This window comes from Euprymna scolopes, chromosome 19, assembly GCF_053919585.1.
Source record: "Euprymna scolopes isolate OS-2025 chromosome 19, ASM5391958v1, whole genome shotgun sequence".
In the NCBI taxonomy this organism is placed as follows: Eukaryota; Metazoa; Mollusca; class Cephalopoda; order Sepiida; family Sepiolidae; genus Euprymna; species Euprymna scolopes.
This window is the reverse complement of record NC_136500.1, coordinates 83,571,812-83,584,309: the sequence shown is the minus strand read 5'-3', so window position 1 is coordinate 83,584,309 and position 12,498 is coordinate 83,571,812.

The following is a 12,498-nucleotide window of genomic DNA, read 5'->3' as shown; positions in this document are numbered from 1 at the left end:
TTTAGGACCAAACTGGGTCCTTCAACAGGATAATGATCCAAAACATACTGCCAAAATAGTCAAGAAATGGTTTGAGGATAATCAAATTAATGTTTTGGAATGGCCTAGCCAGAGTCCCGACCTGAACCCTATCGAAAACCTCTGGCACATATTGAAAACTGAGGTTAAAAAGCGGAAACCTAGAAATTTGAGGGATTTGGAGAACTACTGCATTGAAGAATGCTCAAAAATAAGTGTTGATGCTTGTAAAAACCTTGTTGATAAATATCCAAAACGGTTACAGGCAGTTATTAAGAATAAAAGGCATGCTATTGACTATTAGTAAGAGAGGTATGAATAATTTTGAACTAGTGGCATTATTGTTTTTCTTTGTATAATGTTTCAAACTTGCATAATTTATTTCTTTGTTGAGTTTAAATTAAATGCTTATGCTTGATTTATTGTTTGAAATCCCTTTAATATTGTCTACCTTCTGGTTTGAGCAATATTCTTATAGAAATCTCAAAGATCCGAGGGGTATGAATAATATCGGGCACAAGTGTATATATGTGTGTATATATATGTATATATGTGTATATATATAGGTGTATATATATGTGTGTGTATATATATGTATATATATATATGTGTGTGTATGTGTATATATACATATGTGTATATTTATATATGTGTGTCATATATATATATATATATATATATGTAGTAGAGAATTAGAAGGCTATCACAATGCGATGAATGAGATATAGTCGTTGTTGTTGGCAGAAGACGAAGACAAGTGGCAATTTACAAATCAATAAGTACATACATATATGTCTATATATACATATATTTATTCAGTTGCATTAAATACAAATGTCTTACTTGTTATGTCTGCAACAATATCCATTATTAATTTTGGAAAATATTCCCTTTTCAAATGGTAGACGTGACAGATCGATTCAAAGCATGCTAGATGGTGGAGCGGAAATAGGATGGCTGTGTGGAGCCTCAGAGCAAATGTAAGGAGGGGGTTTAACATATTTTTTTTTGTACCTTTTTCTTTATAAAAAATGTTTTGTATATATATATATATGTTTTATTTATTTATTTTCTTTTAGTTTATAACTTGTTGCTTTAGCTTAAGCTTTTTTTAATTTTGTATATTCTCTGTCTATTTTGTTATCTTATTATTATTATTAATTTTTTTCTGCTGCTCTGTATTATTCATTTATTTGTTTAATTTATTAACATCCTAGCATATTCAGTGGGATGACTTGGTGTATCTAGGTCACGTAAGTCGCTAGTAGGCTGGTACTGGTTAGCTTTTGGAGGAGAGAAGTGGAAGGGGGATGTGAGAGAGGCGGGGAGGGGGTGCGAGATGGGGCGCTCTCAGTCGGCTTTTGGGGTGCTTAGGTTAGGGATGTGGTTGTCAGGAATAGGAAGATAGCTGGGAAGGGAGGGGGGCTGGATTGACATTCCTTGGGAATTGTTAATTTATTTATTTGAATAAAACTTAAGTGGTTATAGATGGAACATTTTTTTTTCTATTTAATTCTTTATTATTATTTGTTTATTAATTTATTTGTGTTTGTTGTTAGTGTTTATTTGGGTTTGAATATGTGGGTTAGCTTAAATCAAACGTTTTTTTTTTTAATTGGTTTATGTTATTTCAGCTAACTATTTTATTATTATTATTTTTTTTAATATATTGCTGTTATTTACTTATTTATTTAATTTCTTTTTTTTTATATATATAATTTATATGGGCAGGGGACTTGTGGTAAGGCCCTGTCTGGACTGTGAGTTAGTGAATGGGCGGTGTGCAGTGATGTACCTGTTCTAATGCATTAAGGTTGTAATAGTAAGTCTTTGGTGAGAGCCGATGTAAAGTTATATAATGAATGATGATCCGAGCTCCAGTCTGTTGTTGAGTTCTGGCCGTAATTTGGATATTAGTAATGATTCCTTTATGCGCAGATTCCCAATATTGCGTTCTGTGGTTAAAATATCGACTTTAATAGATATATTAGTGTTTCTGCAAGTGTTGAGGTGTTTGTGGAATGATGATGCTTGTGTTTGTGTGTGTTCCTTGATTCTTATGTGTAGAGGTCTTGTGGTGCTGCTCACGTAGAATTTTCCGCAGGCAGAGCATTCTAGTTTGTAGACTACATGTGTACGGTGGCATATGGTTGCGGGGTATACTGGGCAATTTGTCAGTGTGCATGGTGGTGGGTCCTCTTTGTGTTTGCATTTAGAAAGCTGTTGTCTAAGGGATGGTCCGGAGTGGGCTAGTTGCATATTGAGACCCTCCCTCCCCTCCATCAGAATGATGTTTTCACTGAGGTTGAAAAGATATCTGATAGTTATTGTATGGATGACTATAAAGACTAAAATGCATCGGTTTAATAATGATTGACATGTTATATATGAATGGTTATGTAATAATTCAACAAAATGCAGTCATTTTGACCTGCCTGTTTAAATGCAATAAATGTATATTTGGTAATAGAGATGTAATAGTTTAGTGAAATTTAAAGAATTGTCTAAGTTTGTTTATTACAGATTTGGTCTTCCATAGATCTGAGAGGAAGTGTTAAGGAATCGTAACTTTGGAACACTTGAAGTGCAATAAAAATTCTGTATACCATTTACAAGTTATTTTTTATTTAGATAAATGATTCTGTAATAGTAAGAATAAATATAATAATAATAGTCTGTTTAATACGATGAACGTTTACGATGAACGTAATGTTGGTGTGGCAATATTGTAAAGAAATGTAAAAGTTATGATAAGTCTGTTTATAGCAATTCAGGTCTGCCGTACTTCAGAGAAGAAACCGTACTATGAAAATAATTTCAGTTAAGAAATTGGGAGAGTAAGAGGACTTGATGTAAATACGTTTGCTAGCGTTGTTGTGGGAATACATATTTTAGAAATATGCTTTGATCGGAATTAATATAATCTAATATATAAACGGCTATATGTCTGTCTGTCTCTCGGTCTATCTGTTTGTCTGTCTGTCTCCATATTTTCAAACTCTATCTCCTCCGAAACTAAAAGTCGCAGAGCAGCGCTAGTGGCCTCAAATTATTGGATTTTTTTACAGACTGTTCTTTTATGGGTCTTTAGTTAAAATAGTTTTTAAAGGGTCAAAAATTGATCAAAATTGAAGAAACCGTTATACATTTAGTTTGTTTTTAATTTTTTCTTTTTAATCAGTTCATATGCGTGTCACGTTGGTACAGTGGTAACGTCACCAGCTTTGAATGCTTTGGTTTCGATTCTAGCTGATGGCATCAAAATACTTTCTTTTTTTTTTTTAACTTTTGAAATCACGACTCTATAATAATATATACGAAATCTGGACAAATTAAAATCTCATATTTAAGCATATTTTATGCCCAGGCTAAGCCCCCCCCCCTAGTAATTTGTATAATGGAAAGAAGTATAAACAGATCATAACCATGTTAAAGCACAGGTTCTCATTAGATCACCAAAGTTAAGTACCTTAGAGCCTGGCTAGTACCAGATCGATGACCATTTGAGAATGCTAGGCATTATATATCAGTTTCCCCGATTGAGATATACATGCAGGTGGGGACCGTTTGTGAATTCCATATTCCCTGTAAGCTTCCTCCGTTGGAGGAAGGTGGCATAGCTCACCTAAGGCTAATACCGCACTAAGTACTACCGGTTTGTTTTAAAGAAACATACTGTTATACGATGTATGGAATTCTGTATATGTTGATTGTGAAAGTTTAGTTTAAGAAGTGTTTGTTTATTTTTCTATTAGAACTATAGACACAAGGAAAAAAATCAAGATTACTTTATTATGTTGATATGTATGAACAGAAAAGGCCAACCACTACATTGTTATCTTTTTTTAACTGATCTCAAAGTACTCTTCCTTTTCTTCTTTAATTACGTCATTTATTTATTTACATCATCCTCTTTTCTCTCCTCTAAGCTTCTATTACTATTACTCCCTAGATTTTCTTCCTCTCGCCATTTAACTCTCTTCCTATTACCTGCTAACCACCACTCCCAACGTCTAAAAAAAAAAAAAAATTCCATGCGCTAACAAGCAAGCAAACAAGATTATCAGAGTTTTAGTATTGTATTAAATCACCCGTGACCCGTTGAGTCAGCATTTGTTTTTATAAACTATTAAGAGGAGTAGTACCAGGAGATCTACATACAACAGGTGGATATAGAGAAACGGAATATGTCAACATAATCTGAATAAGCAAAGTTCGTTCATCATCTTGCTTTGATTCCTCTTATTCAGATAATGTTGACACATTTCAACTGTTATTTTTTAAGTTTGCGTCCATAATACTAAACCGACTTTGAATTGAAGGTGTAGACTAGTATTTGAGAAGTGAATAGGAACACAGATTAACTAATCATGTAGTATCAAGTCTTACAGAATATTTTTAGGAGGTAATATCATATAAGACAATCACTGCCAAAAAGAGAATAGCTTAATATACTTGATATAGCAAATGGAATATATATATATATATATATATATATATATATATATATATATATATATATATATATATATAATTGATATGTAGTTGCTTGAAGCATTGTGTAATTTTAGGCATTTGATGCTAATTGATAACAACAGCAGATAAATTTATTTTCAATTCGATATTTTAATAGCTTAAACAATTTCCTTAAAACTTCTATTTAACTTATTAACGCTAATTTATTGAGAATGCAAACATGATCGCCTTTGGATTCCTTTGGGCAACCATGTGCTACCCCATTCGGCAACAATCGCAGAAACCAGCCTTGTTTCTATAGCCTTCTTCTTTTTCATTTTCTCTTTTTTACGTTCAGCCTGTGTCTTCTTTTTTCACATAATGGCGACTGCCCGTGGCGGGGGGGGGGGCACAGTGGCTCACAGGTGAAAACACACAAAACAACTATCAACAAATGCAAAAAATAAAACGCAAACTCTGATGCATTCTGCAGATATCTTTTGCACTCTGCAAGTGATACCATCAATCCTCTTAACGCTTCAATCTACATCTTAGTGTTCTGTTGAAGTCCCTTTATCATCAGTTGACGTCAGCTCATCTGGATCTGCTCCCGGCCACAACATACCTTCAGCTATCCCCAACTGAAAACTGTCCTTAACTATTGCAAACTGAAGACTGTCCATAAATTGTCCCTAACTGTTGTAAACTGTCGCAAAACTAACTTGACCTCTATTGTCCAATCCTTTGTCCCACTTACTGCCACACCTCGATTAACAATCCTATTTCAGAGGCCTTTGTGCGTCTTGGTGAACAACTTCCTCCCCATTGTGTCTACCAACCTCACTTCTTATATGTTCATTCTCCTGATTAACTTATTTCCCCCTTTTTTTTTTTCATATCTTATCACTTTTTTTTTGGGGGGGGGGGCGTCGATAGTATCATATCTTTACAGCGTTTTTTTCCATTATGAATATATAACTAATCTTTCAGCTTATAATACGGGTTGCTTCTAGATTATCTGACACAAAAAGTTTATGTTGCGTTTCGGTTACAGACGACTTTAGAAAAATATAATCATTGACTTTTCTTTTTATAAAATCACATACAAACTTCGTTACACACGTTTACAAATAATATGGGCTGGTTTCACATGCGTAAAAAAAAAGCTAAAAAAAAGCCCCCTCCCCCAAAAAAAGCTAAAAAAAAAGCCCCCCCCCCAAAAAAAAGGTAAAAAAAACAAACATTTATAATCATGTTAATTATACTGTACTTACTACTCTCCTTTCCCAGGCAAAGCTAGGACACAGGCAGCTAGTATATCTATACATATATATAAAATCAAATTCCAAATAGATTCAGATGATTTTATTTTCTATAATACAGATAATTTTTTGTTACGTGGTATCATATACAGCAAGTGTAGTTTTGTTGAAAACTATTGACAGCATTATTTGTAGATAACAACATTGCAAATTTTCATAAGGAGAAAAAGGGCAGGCACTTGTGTAGATTGAAAAAAAAAAACACATTTCAGGTGAAAACATTATTACATACTTATATGTTATCTCGAAATTAGTATAAATTCCAAAAATTACGAAGAATGATCTAGTACAAAAATAATTACAAGTAAAACAGAATTTATAGAATTACCACATTGTACCATATGGTTTAATGTGGAAGAGCTGTGAAATCAATTCTATATGGGAAACTGACTTATCTCCCTTAAGTTAAAATGAATTAAATTAAGGGTCTGCCATCTTTAAACAGATCATACTTTTGGGTGATTTTTTTTTTTTTTTTTTTTTTTCAAAATAAATACATTTAGCGTGTCTGCTACTGGATCATTTTTTTTTATTTTTGGAATATATACTAATTCCAAGATGACACGTAAATAAATAATAATGTCTTCACCTGAAATGCGTTGGTTTTATAAGATCACCGATCTACACAGGCACCTAAGGGCAATTCAAAAATAATAAGGATTCACTCGTTTGAGGCTATAGAAACATGTAGCTTTTCTTTATGCTTTATAAATGGATGGGAAACATCTTTGATTGCACAACCTATTTTCAAACGTCTAAAAAAAGTTAATAAACCAAGTGTATGTGTCGGAGTTAGATAAGTTTAATTATTCGGCCTACTTTTCTCATTTGGGATGTCATTCTCACAACGTTTCGGCCGATGTAACCTCTGAGATTCTTCTTCAGGTGCATCTTTTCAAACAGAACAATAAAGACAAATAAAAAATAGAATTTATCAAATTACTGCGTTTTGCCATGTTTTAATGTGAAAGACTCGTGCGACCAATTCTGTATGACAAACTGACTTATCTCCCTTAACTTAAGCAGAATTACATTAAAGGTCCGCCATTTTAAAGCAGATCGTAATCATGGATGATTTTTTTGTTAAAAATACATCTAGCATGTCTGTTACTGGAGCATTTTTCATAATTTGAACTCATAACTCACAAATCTGTACAGAATTTCGAACAGAACACTTTGTTTAATATATGGGGGTAGATTGTTCATATTCTATCAGCCATGATCGGATAGAAGTCTTCTTAATTATATTCCTAGACTATTACTTAGCACTTTATCTATTACGCCACAGGATCATGACAACCATCTGAAGTTTGAAGGTTCAGTCCTCAGTACAGGTGATACTAAGAATATGATTAAGAATTACTTCTACCCGGTTATGACTGATGGGTCGAGAATAATCTTCCCCTCCTCCCATGGATTAAATAAAGAGCTCCGTTTGAAAATTTGTATACATTCCAGAGTTAGACACAGGGGAAGAAGGTCGGAGGTGTATTCAGACAAAACGTTGTGAAAATAACATCTCAGATGAAAACAGTAGTTTAAATAATCCAAATAAAATTTTTTTTTAAATTCTTTTGATATCACTAAACACTATATTTTTTTAGGAGCAAATTCCAAATTAGCTGACCGTTTTATGACAAATTTCCCCAGTGAAACGAACCCCCACTGATAAATCTAAAATAAATTATTCTTTTTTAATAAACTGTAAATTTGATATCTAATCGATCGTAATAGATTATGTTTCATTTTTAAAAAAATCAGTAAGAAAAATTTTCTCCAAAATTTTAAGTTAGCCATTACATTGTTTGGAACACACACATACATATTTATTTATTACTTTTTTAAAGGATATATATATATATATATATATATATATATATATATATATTTATTGGAATGGCAAAATTTTAAAATAGTGAGGAATAAATGGAGCATATTCAGATGTTTAATCGACTAAAATACAAATAAAATAACAAAAGGGGGAAAAGAAAAAAACAAACGGGAAAATGATATATTATAAATATATAATTGAGTAAAATAAATCAGTCGATTAAAAGAGAATCACAAAATGCAATAAAACCCGAAGCGCTTTTCATCAGACCATTTTTTATGAGAATAAATAAATAAATATTTTTGTAGAAATCCTAGTTAGCGAAAGGGATAGGAACGAAAAAAAAACAAAACATAAAAAATAAAAACTTAAACTGAATGTGTTCTCTCCAAATAGTTCCAACTTTAACCGAAGGTTTATCTGCTTGCACAAAGCAGGGGGGGGGGGCTAAAACTGATGACAAGCGCCTTGAGGACATTATATATATATATATATATATATATATATAAATGACGGTCGGCGAGTAAGACCAGAGGTATATTGTCGCCTAGCGATGTCTTTTAAGACTGAAACAATAGATTTCTTGTAGCGACTTATAGTAATTTTCTTTACCTAAATTCAATAAAATAACATCTTGCTCTTAATTGAGCAGTATCAACAACCACATTGAAATTCAATAAATTTTACTCTTTTGGATGTTTCTAATCAGGAATATATATATATATATATATATATATATATATATATATATATATATATATATGTATATATATATATATATATATATATATGATAAATGTAAGTTGAAGACCCCCAAAAAATGTGACAGTCCCAGGAGATGTCATAATACATTATTCAAAATGAGTTGTACCACGTACATCCATCCGGCCTTTGTTTTCTTCTTAAACTGATTGCGAATAAATTTAAATCATTAAAGTCTATATGCTTATAAAGAAAATCAAAAACAGTTTAGCAAGTTTTACTTTTTTTCTTTTTTTTTTTCATAGGCATCACCACTTATCAAGGCCTAGAGGCCACTCGAGGATAAGGATTAACGATTGAACAGTAGTCAATTGGACAATGTAGTCATCGTTATTAATGGAAATTCGGTAAATTTGTGGAACGGCTCATCAAGAACTTGTTTTACGTTGGACTTGAAGACAACCATATTGTAGTCAGCTAGAAAGCAGAAAAACAGAAGACAGTTCCACAGGCGTGCAGGTCTAAGAAAGAAGCTTTGTTCATGGAATCTACATTTAGGTTTAGTTATAGATAAAAAGTGGGGAAAATTATTGATAGTGTTTTCAGCTAGACGAGTGTTTCTTGTGAAAGTTTGGCGAGGGGGGGGGTCCATAGATTGAAGCTCAGTCGAGCACTTGCCATGAAAATAACAATAAAGCAAAGACAAACTCGCAACATCTCTTCTGTGAGAAAGAGGTTGCAAGGAAGAGAAAAGGACATCTCCTACGAGTCTACAAAGTCTATTTTTAACTCTATTAAGGCAGGATAAGTCCTTTCTAGCATCTCCTGCCCAAATATGGCAACAGTATTTCATTCTTGGACGTGCCTGGCTATATAGATAGAGAATTGCATACTTTCAGAGCATGACTATAAAATATTTATTATGTCCTAAATTTTGTAATCTGCTGAATTATACTGTGTGTATGCAAACAATACTAAAAACATTAAGAATAAAAATACTGCATATGGATAACTACATTAAATTTAACAAAAAAGAGGCGCTTCTACACTATTGGGACAGAATTTTGTAGTCGATAAATGGAGTTTGCAAATAAAAAACAATGCTTTCTACTCATTTTTTTTTTGTCAATTCTAATAAGTTACAATGGTAGCTTCCAAATTATGCAGTCGAAATTACCTGAATATTACTGAATTATTAAAAACAAAAAGCAACTTTAATTGTGTTAAATCGAAACGGAAAATTACCTCCCTTTTGAACTTTCCTGTGTATTACGATAGTTTTCATCAAATACTATTTATTTTTTATTTTCTTTAATAGATAATTTTCTACCTTATCGATTTTCTGTAATTTTTGGATATAATCATCTTAAAATTACGAGGAATACATGGATACCATTGTTTTCATGTGAAATTCAGTATTACGATTTTCGAAATTTCGTTCCACTAGTGTAGAAGCGGCAAAAAAAAAAAGATTTTAAAAACCTAGCAGCATGTTTTAGTTGTCCAACTCCATTAAAGACTTCTTATAAAAGAAAATTTTGATTTTTTTTTGGTTTCAAAAGCATGAAAGCCAAATAAAGTTACATTTTTTAATCTCAAATATTTAAATAAAAAAAACGAAAATGAGAAAAAAAAAAAAAAAAAAATGAGAAAAAAAAAACGGAAATGAAAAAAAAAAAAAAACGAAAATGAAGAAAAAAAAAAAACGAAAATGAGAAAAAAACAATCCATCCCCACCCCTCTCGATCACAATTGATCTCATTCTTTTTTTTTTAATGGAAACGACAAAATATGAAAAATGGTTAAAATCTTCCGAAAATCTATGGAGTATAAAAGAAGATTATTAAAATAAAAGAAAAAAATTTTTGTTTTCAAGACAATGCCACAAAAGAATAAATACATTACTTCCGTTTGCGTTTTAATAGATTACTAGCAGGCCGCCTGGTCTTGCCCGGTTGCAAGATACACTTAAATATGATAATAGTTCACATAATTACATAACAGCAATATAATACATCACTATCCAAATTTTTATGAGCTTAAAGAAAGAGTTAAGAGAGTTAAAACTGGCTAAAGTATCAATGTTAATTAGACTGTAAAAATGTTAAAGTTTAACGAAGTGAAACATTGACTACACTATAAATAAAGACAGATTGTAGATACAGAATAAACTTTACTTTATGATAGCTACTAAATAAAACCTAATAATTTTTAAAAGTAAATGGTAGTTCGCTTGAAGCATTGCTGGTAAAGGAATATATGAAAGTTTAAAAAAGCCAAGAGCAATGCGGAAATGACCGGAGCCACAAGAGGAAAGAAAGGGAAAACAAACAAACAAATAGACAGGCACGTTCAAGTAGAGAAATGTCTGATTATTTATTAATTTATCATTCCTCCTCTCATTACATAATTATTTGCAACCAAGTTATTGGTATGTCCGGTGTATATAAAGTCCGTTGGTGGTATGGAACTTTGATTAATTTCGGGAGAAAGTACCTCCCCTTTTCAAAAAGAAAACAAGAGTATATTCAAGATGGCAGAAGAGACTAGGACCGCAGATAAAGGTTAGAGCCGCAGTAAGATGTGACTAGTTAAATCTGTAAGTAACTGGGGATAATTTTTTTGTTATTAATATTTATTGGCTATATTTTATTATTTTAATCTTGTTTATTTCGTTATTATTCTTTTTTTTCTATTAGGGGATATTCTTATGGTTAAATTTATTATCTGATTATGATAATGTATTTTGTTTATATATTTGTTTTCATTATTATTATTATTGCTGTTGTTGTTTCAAATTATCAACACAGCTAAGATTATTTTTATAGTATCGCAGTAAAATTCGGGTAACTTATGGTAACTATAATATTTTTTAACAAACGTAAGCCTTAAAAATAACTATTATAGCTGATACAAACAGTGTTTGCTTGAATTACTTCAGAATGAGATGTTAAAGCATTATGAGAAATTTATTTAAATTTTTATGACTGATGGGAATGGTCAGAGATGGATAGGATTGTTTTGTATAGGCAATGCAATTAATAGCTTTAATCGCTAAGATAGATGTAAAAAATATATATATATATTTACTCATAAAATGGCTGGTATAATAATTTTGCAGTTTGTCTGACAAATTTCTTTGTAGAATAAAACAGAACAAAACATTTCTGTGTAGCTTACTTGCCATAAATATATTAAGGAAAAGTTTAAGTTAAAGAACCGAAACCATTCAAGATATTCTCAAGAGATCAATTAGTACGAAATATATATTTTTTTACTCAAAGTAGACATATAAGCATAACTGTATTCAGTCTAGTGATCGTGTTTCTATTTTCAGCAATTTTGTCAAAGTTTTTTCTGTTTTCTCAGTTATTAGTTTATGTGATGGTTTATATAGCATCATGAGTGACATCTTCCACTTGGTGTGGATTGCGAACACACGTGACTTATTTTTCGACATTCCCTTCAATCCAGGGCAAGTTGGTTGATGGATGCCCGACTGTTGAGAGATGTCCAATCAAAAACATTTTCTCTTTGGCTTTCCTCTGCCTCTTTTACCTTCTAACATACATTCAAAGCATAACTTTCACAGGCCAGTCGTTGATCGTTTGACATGGCCAAAAAGTTTAAGGGTTTTTAATTTTGATGTTATCAAATAGAGAGGATAGGAAAGTAGTCTGACGGAAGGTGGATATATATATATATATATATATATATATATTTTTTTTTTTTTCTTCGATTAGGCAATATTCCATAATGAAACGCATTACGTGGTTTTGAAACACCTCGAGAATGCTCAGGAGATAAGATTAGAAATAAACCTAGAGAAAACAGAATGTATGTCTACAGCTAAATCACAATTTTAACCTAAATATGACTATTCACAGTAAACCCATCAAATAGGTCACCCAATTAATTTATTCAGGGAATAGACTGACTTTCTCCAGTGATCACGAGACGACATTGAAACACAGAATCAGGCTGGGTTAGGTGGCTTTCCAAAAACACAGCACCATTGTACAATCAAAAAAGGGTGCCGATGAGTGTTAAAGTAAAAGTTTATTTAATTTATGTCCTCCCAATAGTTTTATATAGCCTTCAATGTATCACATGGACTAAACAACTAACCAATCGCATTGAGGTATATATATATATATATATATATATATA